The 13603-nt window shown below is 42.1% G+C and overlaps 1 protein-coding gene across 2 annotated transcripts in view; it reads right to left on the reverse strand.

Annotated features, from left to right (window-relative positions):
* Nucleotides 1–1239, reverse strand: part of cdh12a (cadherin 12a) — a 45418-nt gene extending 44179 nt beyond the window's left edge. The window contains exon 1 of one of the 2 annotated variants that reach the window (XM_083525687.1): nt 667–1239. The gene's annotated coding sequence lies outside the window, so the exon portion shown is untranslated. The remainder of the gene's footprint in view (nt 1–666) is intronic. The other variant, XM_083525688.1, reaches the window with a different exon arrangement.
* Between the last annotated feature and the right edge of the window lie 12364 nt (nt 1240–13603).

The following is a 13603-nucleotide window of genomic DNA, read 5'->3' on the forward strand; positions in this document are numbered from 1 at the left end:
CCAGTGTTTACGTTAAACTGTGAGCGTTCTTTCTTTTGCTCCATACTGCATTAATGTAGTCAAAATAAAGGAGGCGTGTCTTCTCTCTTTATTAGTCACTATGAAAGAGGCATGGCCTTTTATTTCTTGTAAATAAACAACATAAAAAAAATTGTGACCAACCTGTCTATATTTACCAGTGAAGGAGGTGTGGCCTATGTGCCTTTAATCTTAAAAAAGGAGGCATGGCATATGTGTCTTTGATCTTAGTTAGGGAGGTGTGGCTTATGTTCATTTAGTCTTAGTGAAGGAGGTGTGGCCTATGCTCTATTAGTCTTAGTGAAGGAGGTGTGTCCTATGCCCAATTAGTCTTAGTGAAGGGGTGTGGCCTATACATACTTAGTCTTAGTGAAGGGGTGTGGCCTATGCTTTATTAGTCTTAGTTAAGGGGTGTGTCCTCTTTGGCTTTCAGTGAAGGAGTGGCCCTTATATTTTTAGTAGCAGTCTATAAGACAGGTTCTTTGCTTTTGTCTTGCAAAGTAAAAAGGGTGTGGCCAAAATTATTTTTATATGTAAAACCAATTAAAACAATTCAAAACAGTATTGTGTTAAATCGCTGAAAAGATCAAAAATTGAGTTCGAATTTTAATTTAAATTTAATTTAGATAAATATTAAATGAAACCTACCGCAGCTTCTGGAGAACTTCAGGAACTTCTGGACGACGTGAAAAAAATGAAGAACAAAAGGCCGCAGGAAGTGTGTGTGCTTTACTTTTCCTCTCGTCTGCAGCGGCGAGTAAATCTGCAACCTGTCAGGATGTCAGCATGTGAAGCGTCCTGACCCTCAGGCTCCGCAGTCACATCGACAGCTAAGGACAGAAGAGCTGCAGGACTCGCCGACCAACACCTGGACACATCTGTCACGACTGACCTCACGTCAGAGCGAGCAGCGAGCCGACACGGAGAAGTGCGAGATGAAAGGCAGAGCGTGACTTCACTTATGACATCCACAAGCTCGTCTTCCTGACTGCAAGAAGGAAAGCAGTACCTTCATAAATCTACCTCTATCTATCCATCTCTTTATCTCTTCATCAGTCTCTGTAACGATCCATCTGTCTGTCTCTTTATTCTCATCTCTCTATCCGTCCCTCAGGAGCTCGTGTGGAAATCGGTGTCCGAAGGTCTTGCAGATACGATCTGGAAAAATGCTGCGGCTTTCACACACGTCCCGCCTCCCTCTGCTCCTCTTACTCACCCTTTACTGTTCCCTCTCTCCCTCTCTCCTCCCCTCTTTCTCTCGCACTCTCTCTCTCTCTCTCTCTCTCTCTCTCTCTTTCTCTCGTTTTCCCCTCTCCAGCTTTCAGTCTTTGTTTTTCTCTCTCCTTTCATTTATTTCTTCTCGCATTACATTTTCTCAGTTTTTCTCCTTTTTTCCTCTCGTTCTCTCACTTCTTCCCTCTCTTTTTTTCTAGCTCTCTGTTTCTACCTCTTCTGTTCTTTTTCTGTTTCTCTTCTAATCTCTGTGTGTGTGTTTGTCTCTCATTATCTCTTCCTCTGCCTCCCTCAATCTCTTCTTCTCGCGCCTTCTCTCTCTCTCACTCTCACTATATTTCTACTCACTGTGTGTCTCTCAATCTCTTCTTTCTCCTGTTTCACCCCTCTTTCTCTTCTCTATCTTTAAATGCTTCTCTGCTCTCTCTATTACTCTTTCTTTTTTACTCATCTCCCACTTTCTTCATCACTTTCTCATGACTTCTCTTGTCCGTTTTTCTCAGCGTTCTTTATCTCTTCATATCTGTCTATTCCAGCTTTTCAACAGGTTCATCCCTCTTTCTTTGCATTTATAGCTCTTGTTTCTCTTTCTTTTCATTTTTGCTCTCTCTCTCTCTCTCTCTCTCTCTCTCTCTCTCTCTCTCTCTCTGTCTTTCTCTCTCTCTCTCTCTCTCTTTCTCTCTCTCACTCCCTCTCTCTCTCTCTTTCTCTCTCTCACTCCCTCTCTCTCTCTCTGTCTTAGTTAATTGTAACATTTACTCTTATTCTTCCTATTTATTTTTTAACACCCTTTCTAGATCTGTCTATCTCTCTTCCTCTATCCTTCTCTCATTTTTGCTTTCTTTTTCACTTTCTCTTTCTTTCTCTGACCTAATTTCCCTTCTTTCATTCTTCATCCTTTTTTCTCCATTTCTATATTTCTATATTATCTATCCCCTTATTCCTATTTTCTCTATCGCTTTTTCACTTCCTCTCTCTCTCTCTCTCTCTCTCTCTCTCTCTCTCTCTCTCCTCTCTCTCTCTCTCTCTCTCTCTTTCTTTGATCTGAAAGCTCTGAACCCACTGCTGAGCGCAGTATAAGGATAAACTGTGTGTGTGTGTGTGTGTGTGTGTGTGTGTGTGTGTGTGTGTGTGTGCTCACTGTTACACTAATTTGCTGTACTCTGTAGCGACAAAGGTGGACGTGGGTGTGTGCGATCTCAACAATCTATAGATTATAAATCAGAAGCTCGGAGATACACACACACACACACACACATCCCCCCCTGCCCCCATCACACACACACACACACACACACACACACACACACACACACACACACACACACACACACACACACACACACACACACACACACACACACACTTCTTGGTATTAACCCCAAGAAAAATGGAGGCTTGCCATGAAAGGACCCTCTTAGGATTTTTCTCACACACACATCCCGTGTGTGCACGTGTGTGTGTGTGTGTGTGTGTGTGTGTGTGTGTGTGTGTGTGTGTGTGTATGTGTGTGTGTGTGTGTGTGTGTGTGCATGTGGGTGTGTGTGTGTGTGTGTGTGTGTGTGTGTGTGTGTGTGTGTGTGTGTGTTTGTATTTGTATTCAGCTCTGCATCCTTCTCCTACCTCATGGGGACTGAAGACACAAAAAATCTGGTTCCTATAAATATTTAGAAGACACTGTAATCAGGAGCCTTATGCTCATTGTGAATTCAGTGTTTGTGTGTGTGAAAGAGAGAGAGAGAGAGAGAGAGAGAGAGAGAGAGAGAGAGAGAGAGAGAGAGAGAGAGAGAGAGAGAGAGAATTATCTAATAAAGCATATTATTAAATACCTGCCCATTTTAAAATGTGTAGAAACACATTTCTCATGTAAGGGTGTTTATAAGGACATGATACAATTACTGCAATTACGTAATTATGTGTGTGTGTGTGTGTGTGTGTGTGTGTGTGTGTGTGTGTGTGTGTGTGTGTGTGTGTGTGTGTGTTTTTCTATTCCACTTCAAACTTTTTTTTTTTTGGTTCAATGTAACATTTTTATATATTATGAGGACAAATAAGTCATTATGAGGACCAGGAGCAAAAACGCCCTTATCATGTTACTGTAATTTTAAAGGACATCCAATAATAATAACTGTGTGTGTGTGTGTGTGTGTGTGTGTTTGTGTGTGTGTGTGTGTGTGTGTGTGTGTGTGTGTGTGTGTGTGTGTGTGTGATTGTGCTTGTTTTTCTTCAGTATGGACTGAGTCGGGTCACTGTTTAAAAATTTACTCAGGTAATATTCAGTGCAACACGTCTGAGTTGTGGTGATAAGTGACCTCACTCTCCCTCTCTCTCTCTCTCTCTCTCTCTCTCTCTCTCTCTCTCTCTATTACTTCTGACTATATATCTCACAACACAGTGTATGGGATGTGTGTCTCATGCTAGAGCAGATTTTGGTTCTCCGAGTTCAAGTGAAGTCACGTGACGTCCTATATAACTGTGTATCTCCAGGTTTGTGGTAACAGTTTGGGGGGAAAAAAAACATATGGCTGGAAAAGTCAGGAGTCTCTTTACTTTTGGCCATACAGTGTGTATATTTACAGAGAAGCTTCTCCACTCGATGTGAATCCTCTCATCCTGAGAACGGTTCCGGTCCTTTTCTGCTCCGAAATGGTTGCCAGTTTTCCAATTAAAGATTTTTTGCGAATGTTCTTTTGTATTCAGCGTGAATCGATCCTGGCTCGGCTCTCGCATGTTCTCGCTCTGAAGTCTCTGCGTGAACTGAAATTCTGATCAGAGGTGCTTTTACATACTCGATGGATGCACTGGTTCTGAAACGATCCACTGTATTATTTCCATTACAATACACACACACACACACACACACACACACACACACACACACACACACACAAGTTGTTATTTTGCTCTAATAACATATTATAAAGATAAAAATAGCATAAATCTAATCTAAAATATACTTTTATAAAAAAAAATTATAACTCTGATCTCAAAATCTAATCAGGTTTTCATTTTGCTAATTAGGCATCAGATGTCTACATCCAAAGGTTGCTAGCAACTAGTAGGGCATTGTGGGTAATGTAGGAAAGTTTTAACCAGGAAGAAGAAGTGAAAGAAGTTTGGTGGAGAAGTGAAGATTGTTGGAAGTTCAGCTCCAGCTCATATTTCCAGAATTAGTTTGTGACTTATCCGTAAGCAGCATGGCCGCAGCAGCAGCGTCCTCTTCCTGTACACGCACCATTAGCGATGACCCCGTGGCTCCGCGCGGCGTAATCACGCTTCGGAACTCGGCGAGCCTCTGATGGAGGACGTTAATGGTGCAGTTATGACATGTCGCGCTCTCCTGCTCGTATTTATGTGTGTGGGCTTCGAGCTTTAACTGCTAAAGTGTGTTATTTCCTGTCTTTTCCATCACAGCGGCGTGTGTGGGAATCCCTGCCACTGATTAACCTCTGAGCAGATGGTACGGTGTGGGTGTGTGTGTGTGTGTGTGTGTGTGTGTGTGTGTGTGTGTGTGTGTGTATACGTGTGTGAGATTCTCCTCTACACGCAGCAGAAACGTTTTTTTGTATCAGTGTGTGTTGGAGTGAAGCCACAGTTTCAGTTTGCTTCATTAGAGAGACGACTGAGAGCTCGTGGGCATAAACACAAGATCACATACAAGCTGCTGGTGGAGGCAGGCCAAAGCTTCTGATCTCTCTTCAACCTCTCACACACACACACACACACACACACACACACACACACAGAACAAATCGTAGAGTAACACTGTATAAACGAACACCTACTGATTCGTTACTGTTTCTATGGTAACAGCTCAATTACGAAGCATGTTAGAGCAGATGGTCGTCATAAACCTTTATATTGTAACATCTATGGAAGGAGTCTCCAGTGTCAGGGGTCTATAATGTTTAGAAATAAACATGTCACAGTAGGTGTTTCTGCTGTAACACAACAAACAACCTGTTTAAAGTTGCTTAAAGTAACTTTTAAAGGATAAAAACTCAAATATGTTGTTCTTTAAACTAATAAAGTTACAGCAGGACTTTAATATAAAGTTACTAATTTTCTTTAAAATATTTTTTTATATAAAGTAAATTTGTCTAAAAACGTATTTTATTTATTAAAGAATACCATCAGTTTGTTTTTTATCTATTTATAGTTACGTTTGTATGAAGATGTGTCTATGAAACATTAAGTTTCAGTTCCTGTATCAACACTGCCTGTAATTTATTAGTGAAATAAATGCTTGAAATGTATTCATCTGTTAAAGTTTGTAGATTTTCAGCTTCTGGAATATTCTGAAAGTTGTCATCTTTCGGTAAAAATAGCACCACCGTGTTCAAGATGGCCGTCACGGCGTAGGAAGACCACCTCTGAATGCTCGTTTCTCATCACGTGAAACAGAACAACGAGCGAGTCAGCGTCTCGAAAGAAAGCAGACGAATCAAACGTCCGCCGCGTCCGCCATCCAAACACGCCCCGAAACACACTAATGCGAAGCGACGTCAATGTCAAAATCTCCTCTTTTTGATGCGCGAGTCAGGAGGGGATTGCAGACCAACTCGCACCAGATGGGAACGTCATTAGAATAAGGGTGTTTGAAAGACAATCCAGACAAATGTGGTATAAAAAAAACAAAAACACAAAAAACCAGGCAGTGCTTATGAGGAGGCGATGCAGAACCGTATTAAAGAATGTAATTTTACCTCAGTGCCTGATGCCTCAAATAAGATCTGACAGGCCCGATTAATTCTTCTGGTAGACTGAGACGCATCCAGAGCGGGATGTGATTGGGATCCTTCAGGGAATGAAAAGCGCTTTGACTTTTTACTCATTCTTTTACTGCTTTTCTCAATATGGTGTCTGATATTTTAGAACATTTTAAACAGCGGTAATAAAACAGATGTTCAAAACACTCTGAATCACTTGCATCTTTTCCTACTTTATACACATTTTTACACATGAGATCCATAAAACGTATTTTTTTAGTTCATGACCTTCCGATTCAACATCCAATAATATAATACGCTGCGTCTTCCTGGAAGATGTTCCACTAGATTTTGTGGAGATTTGTGGAGAGTGTTAGTAAAGTCAGGTAGTGATGAAGGTGAGGAGGTCTGGGGTGCAGTCAGCATTCACATTCATCTCCAATATGGATGGAGCTCTATAGCAGGAGATCTTCCACATCTTCCACAACATTAAAGTAACTATTAATGGATAAAAACTCAGTCTTTAAGAAATAAAGTGTAGCATTTTGTTTTACATTAGAGATTACATTGTTTTATATATTAATTACAAATCTCAGTTTTTATCCATTTATAGTTACAGATAATGTTGTTGAATGTGAATTAGTTAATGGCGATGTTTTAGGTTTGGAAAGTGAGTTTTTTTCGTCCATCACTAATAGCATTAGCTCCAAACAAGTCCAAACTGTTCTCTTCCCTGTCCAAGCCCATGATGTTTGAGTGAAAGTTATTGCATGGAGATTTGGCAGCAGGAGGTGCAGATTATGGAAAATAGAGTTGCAAGACACAGCCTAGTTTCTCCCTCCTGCTTCCTCCTCCCTCTATCCATCCATAACCTTCTCTCCTTGTTTCCCTCCCCCTCCTCCTCCTCATCCACCTGTCAGTACTGAACCCAAAAAACACTTCAGAACACTTCTGGACAAACACGGCACTTAATGAGGCACGACAGCTCCAGCCTGAGCTCACCAGCATCACGATGGTAAGGAGGAATAAAAGTGAGGGCTTGTGGTCGGATTTAAAAGAGGTGAAGAAAACCAGGTTTGGAGAAAGATACAGTATCTATCTATCTATCTATCTATCTATCTATCTATCTATCTATCTGTCTGTCTGTCTGTCTGTCTGTCTGTCTGTCTGTCTGTCTGTCCGTCCGTCCGTCCGTCCGTCCGTCCGTCCGTCCGTCCGTCCGTCCGTCCGTCCGTCCGTCCGTCCGTCCGTCCGTCCGTCTGGCACACAATTATTTAAGTTGCTTTTGGATGCAGTAGCATAACATTTTGGCTTCACTTGGACTTGTTCTATATGTTTCAAGAGGTGTGGCTTCTCCCTGAAGGCAGGATGTTGAAGTGAAGGTGTGATGGGTGTGAGCTGTCAGCAGCTATGCTGAAGGCTCTGCTAGTGAGGTGGGTGTGGTAGATGTCCAATAGGGAGAGCAGAGAGACACCGGTGATCTCGCTGGCTGCATTCACTATGCGTTGCAGAGTCTTTTGAAAGGAGGCAGTGCAACCTCCATACCACATGGTGATGCAGCTGATGAGGATGGTCTCTATGGCGCCCTGGTAAGAGGAGCACATGATGGAAGATTGGACTCGTATTTTCCTGAGTTTGCAGAGAAATTAGCAGCGTGACTGAGCTTTCTTGGTCAGTGGTATGGTGTTTGTCATCCAGGCGAGGTCCTTAGAGATATGCATGAGATGTTAAAGATGTCAGTTAGTACATCCTTGAGTTCTTAGCACAGTCCTTTAGAACCCAACCAGGTACGTTGTCTGGTCCGACTGCCTTGCGTGGGTTGATCTTAATGAGGGTCTTTTCTACGCTGACTGGGGACAGACACACAGCTCTTCTGGGATCTTCTGTGCAGTGTGGTGCTTTGGATGTCAAATCGGCCAAAGACTTCATTGAGGCTGTTTAGCAGGGATTTGTCACTGTCACAGATCGGTGGCAGGGGTTTATAGTTTGTTAAGGTTCGGATGCCTTGCCAGAGATTCTGTGTGTCTCTGCTGTTGCTGAAATGTCCAGATATTTTATTGCTGTATTGACGTTTTGCTTCCCTGATTTCCACAGGAAAACACCCTTTACTAACACCCCTGTGTCTGCATGAATCTCCACAAAATTGAGTGGAACATCTGTGCAGAAGAATGGAGGGTATTATATTAAAGCAAACTGTGGATTAAAGGTGCAATAAGATGCTCAATACAATACTCAATAAATACAGATTTTATGTTCAGGTGTCTACAAACCTCTGTTTATACAGTGTTCATACATGCAGATTTGATGTTATAGCACATTAATTCAACATTTGGTCTTCACATGATATTAAACCTCTTTACTCTTCAGGTACTTTTGTCCTGGATGTGTATAATCCTGAGGAATGGAGCTGAGGTGGTGGGGTGCCAATATACTGTATATTCCTAATTCTGTTTGGAATTCTAATGGAATGCGCTTTATCCTTGTTAAATTCAGCATAAATGGACTGTGAGCGCGAGTCAGACAGAGAGCTTATAAAGATAGTTGTGACTGTCAGGGAGTTGAGTCAGACTTCATCCATTTTATTTCTAAATTCTGCATGGCTTCCGTTTATTATTCCTCACTGCAGCCATGGATTCAATCTGGGATGGAGTGTTTGCTTTGCCGGCTTGTGGTGTTTGATTTTTCATATTGCGTTTGATGTAAAGTCAGTCGTACGAGAGATCATAAGCAGCCGAACGTCTTCTCGCTGACACGACGCTGATGTAAAATCATGCGGTTTATATAATATTCATGAAAATACAAAGAAAGTCTAAACGGAAAAGTTTACAGGGAAAATGCCGGGACAAAAGCATGGTGCAGAGCTCAGCAATATGGAGACGGAAGCTGAATACAGAATGAATTGGACGCTGAGGTCTGGCCAAGGCAGCTGAAAGAGGAGTTAATTGCCTCGGGCCGGCCGCTAAATAAGGACACGTCAGCCGAGCGCTGGGGACGATGCAGCGACTGCACAATTAACTCATCCATCCACACATCCGCAGTCCGCTTTGTTCCCATCGCTCACGCAGGAGTTTCATGTTCGGACTGTTTTTCTGCTTTGTTTCTGTTTTCCTTCTCAGCAACGAGAATCTTCATGAAACACACTGGAGTAAAAATGCAGCATAAATGTTTCACTGAACAATTACATTTCCACAACCACGACATTTCCAGCCATATTTATTAGTCAGGAGTAAACATTAAACACCTTTGGGATAAATGTGAACGCTGACTGCACTGAACCCAGGCCTCTTCACCTTCTCACCTACATCAGTACCTGACTTCACTAACACGCGTCTAGCTGAAAGACCACCATCACCACCACCACCATCACCATCACCACCACCACCACCACCAACACCACGACCATCAACACCATCTCTACGACCACCACCACAATGACCACCACCACCACCATCACCACCACCACCACCACCACTATCACCACCATCTATTTATACACTGTGTTTATGTTAATGAGCTTGTTTCTATAGCAACAGCTCAAACAGAGGAATAAGCTCTGAATGTTTAATGCACCTAAAAGGAGTCTCCAGTGTCAGTGGTTCTAACACACCAAGGGTGATGAGAATTCTGAAGGAAAAGGGTCGGGTTTCCTGAGAGCTTCAGTTCATATTTGTGTGCTAAGAAAAACTTTTATTTTTCCTAACTGTCAATCATTTCTGACTCGAACACTGGATGACTCATCTGCCTTTTTGTGAAGGGAAAATATAAATAAGCACTGGTTCTGTTCTTTGAGGCGAAGATGAAGGTGAAGATAAAGGTGAAGATGAAGGTAACGGTGATGACCTTCACCATGTTAAAAGTTTTTCTTTTTTTTTTTTATGCTGTGAGCTCAACCCCAATTAAGACAAAACCCTCCAAACCAGAGAACTGGAGTGTGACCATGTCTGAAGGCCATCGCCACTCGAGACCTTCACTGACACACGGTAGTTTTTTACCATGAACAGGAGGCCGATTGCCATGGAAACGAGACCCCTCGCTGCCCGGGCATGATGTGATCTACTTGTCCTATGCATTCTGATTACGCCATCAAAGTACGAGCCTCGGCACGGGAACGAAGGTTTAAAGAATATTAATCATCGATTTTGTGCAAAAGGGAGCTCTGGAAAAGCTTTGATGGAAAACCAAAAAGAGGATGAAACAAATGGAAAAACAAACAAGGCTACACTCCATTTCACAGGATGTTTTAGCCTAATAAAATAATTAATACAAAATTAAATAAGTGGCATGGATGGACTCTATCTTATATATCTCTATATATCAGCGGTGGTCCATGTATTTCACCCCCAGGCCTTCTGTGGTGTCCTGCCTGAATCAAGACACCGTTTAATCCCATCATTATGATGCCACGTGTAGAGAAACCATCAGTATTATAGAGAAGTGCAGTAGAACAGCGCTGCATCACACACAGGATCTCATACAGAGAGCATGCACATCACTATCAAAATCATCACTAAAGCAAGAAACACAATGAACACAATTCAACACGTCTCCTTTCACTGGAGCCACAACTGCACCTCCACATACATCATCTCCAGCAGAAGCACTGATATTCACCTCATCACTTCACCCTGGGGTTTCCTGCGTTTCTGTACACATTTTTAACGCATTACAGTTTTTCTGTGGATTTGAGATGAAGGCAATTTGTGTTTTTGTGCAAATTCTACAGTAAAGAAAACACAAAAGTATAAACAGTTGTGTTTTGAACAGTTTGGCTGACCTTTCCTCAAAGTCTGTCTTGTAAATGTCCTTGTAAGTGTATCTGTGACCAAATCAATTTCTTCTCCTCTTTCAGTCATCGTGGATAAAAAAAAGCAAATATTAAATCCACGTGAGTATATTTAAGCTTGCAACAGAAAATGCCAACATTATTATACGCCTTCTAGAGGGCCCCGAAGTCGCCACATGATTGGTTAAACAGCTTTCTACAAAGATAAAGAGAGAAAATAAAACAGAAGCTAGAGACGGAGTGAACTTTTACAGCTGCTTTAAGTGAGGAACAGGATGTAACTATAAACGGATAAAAGTGTGAATGAAATCTCGTAGTCATGGGCAGTATTGCTGCAGTGTCAGAGGATGAAATGCTTCTCGTAGGAAAAAAACTCATTGTATGGATGTGAAACGTAACGTATCCTTCAGCAGTATGTTCTGGAGCCGGGGGAGGGTTTGGTTTGGTTTGCTCTTAGACGTGTTGTTTGTTTGCTGTTCTCACGCTCGCTGCACCTCGTAGGCAGGATTATGGATGATGCAGCAGACGTGCAACATGGATGAAGCTCACTCATGGATCTGGAGTGTAAAAAAACAGAAAGACCTGGTAAAATATCAGAGAGGCTGTTGTGTGTGTTTGTTTGTTTGTTTGTTTGTTTTTACCCACAGTCATTATCCCATCTCATATATTACTCACTGCAGTATGGTTTGATGCTTAGTGTGTTATCTGAGATTTGTGTGTGTGTGTGTGTGTGTGTGTGTGTGTGTGTGTGTGTGTGTGTTTGTGTGTGTGTGTGTGTGTGTGTATCATTTGTATTTAGAACAGCACAAAGCAGCCTTGTCATTTATGCAGTGATGCGGCATGTCGGTGGATAAGCATGAGTTCACCTGTCATGTACCAGTTTCCTCCAGAAACACCTCCACAGCCCAATACCCCCACCCCCATCACATCCCCACCCCCACAACCCCACCTCCCACCACATCCTCACCACCACCCCAATACCCCCACCCCACCACATCCCCACCTGAACACCCCCACCACCACAACATCCTCACCACCACCCCAATACCCCCACCCCCACCACATCTTTACACCCACACCAACACCACTACCACATCCTCACCACTACACCACCCCCCCCCACCACACCTTCACACCCACAAACCACCACACACCTCCACAACCCCACACCACCAACTTTAATTTTATTCATCTCTTTATCTTTTAAACAGCCGCTCTCGTTCCCTCTCTCATACTCTTCCCTCACTCTGCCCCCTCCCCCCTCACCCCCCCACCCCTCTTTTCTCAATTTCATTTTTCAATTTCACTACTTTATTTAATGATTGTTTATATATAATATTACTGAGGCATCATCAGTGGAAAGTGATGAAGACACTAAAGATATTTAAAATTAATAAAAAGATGAAAGAAAGAAAGAAAGAAAGAAAGAAAGAAAGAAAGAAAGAAAGAAAGAAAGAAAGAAGAAAAAAGAACAATGATTACATGCCAAAGTAGGAGAAAAGTGTAAGGGCTAAAATAATTGTATCAATAAACAAGTAAATAAATAAATAAATTAATTAGTTGATTAATTCATTTCACTTTCTTACTTTTACTCTTAGAAATAAAAGTCTTCCATCATCACCTCATTTAGAGGAAAAGGCTATCAGGATCACTGAGCCGTCTCCGTCTTCACGTCTTTGATTAATAGGCGACGTGGAGAAGAGCTTTTTTAGATGTAAAGCGATCTAAAATCGAATCCTCTCCACCACGTAACGCAACAACACGCCACGGCCTGCATAACAAACAATAACGCGTGACTCTGATATCTGATGCCATTTATATTCCGTCTGAGGAGCTGCTATTATCAGAGCATGAAAATAATATATGATGCAAGATATGCAACATGCACACGGCGACAGAGAGATGACTTATCTCACCAGCTTCTCTAACAAACGCATAAACGTCGAGCCCGAGTCGAGACTCACCAGCATCAGGTCTGAAATAGTTTATTTTTATTACCAAATAATTTTGACAAATTTCAGCATTTATTCTTAGAAAGAAATAAAATCCACATTTAACAAAAAACAGAACACTGAACTTTAAACCTGAAGCATAAAGAGAGACTCAAAACGCCAACAATGACGATGAGCATTAGAGAGAAACGTGAGACAGACTGAGAGACAGACGTGAGACAGACACGTTTTATACACGTGATCATCATCAGTGAAAGTGGAACAAAGAAAGTCCAGCGAGGTGCAGTGGCTTATAGGAAGAGAAGCCTTTTTAGCAAAACCTCAAAGAGTTTGCGTAGTGTGTAGTGTGTGATGAGATTGTTTAGGCAGTGTGTAGTGTGTGTAGTGTGTGTTGAAGTGTGTAGAGTGTGTAGGATTGTGTAGAGTATGTAGAGTGTGTAGGATTGTGTAGAGTGTGTAGTGTGTGTAGGATTGTGTAGAGTGTGTAGGATTGTGTAGAGTGTGTAGGATTGTGTAGAGTGTGTAGAGTGTGTAGGATTGTGTAGAGTGTGTAGTGTGTGTAGGATTGTGTAGAGTGTGTAGGATTGTGTAGAGTGTGTAGTGTGTGTAGGATTGTGTAGAGTGTGTAGGATTGTGTAGAGTGTGTAGAGTGTGTAGGATTGTGTAGAGTGTGTAGTGTGTGTAGGATGTGTAGCGTGTGTAGGATTGTGTAGAGTGTGTAGATTGTGTAGAGTGTTAAAACATTATTGTAAACATTGTGCTGAAGCCACGTGATTGGTTGATTGGATAATCACCTGACTGCACAGTGACTCGTCTCAGGTGTGTTGAGAAATGGCTGCTGTGAAACGCAGGTCAGAGCTGAGGGTGTGTTTAATCCTCCCTCGCTCCCTTCCTGTATCTCTCTCTTT

Source organism: Silurus aristotelis (genome assembly GCF_946808225.1).
Source record: "Silurus aristotelis genome assembly, chromosome: 22".
NCBI classification, from domain to species: Eukaryota; Metazoa; Chordata; class Actinopteri; order Siluriformes; family Siluridae; genus Silurus; species Silurus aristotelis.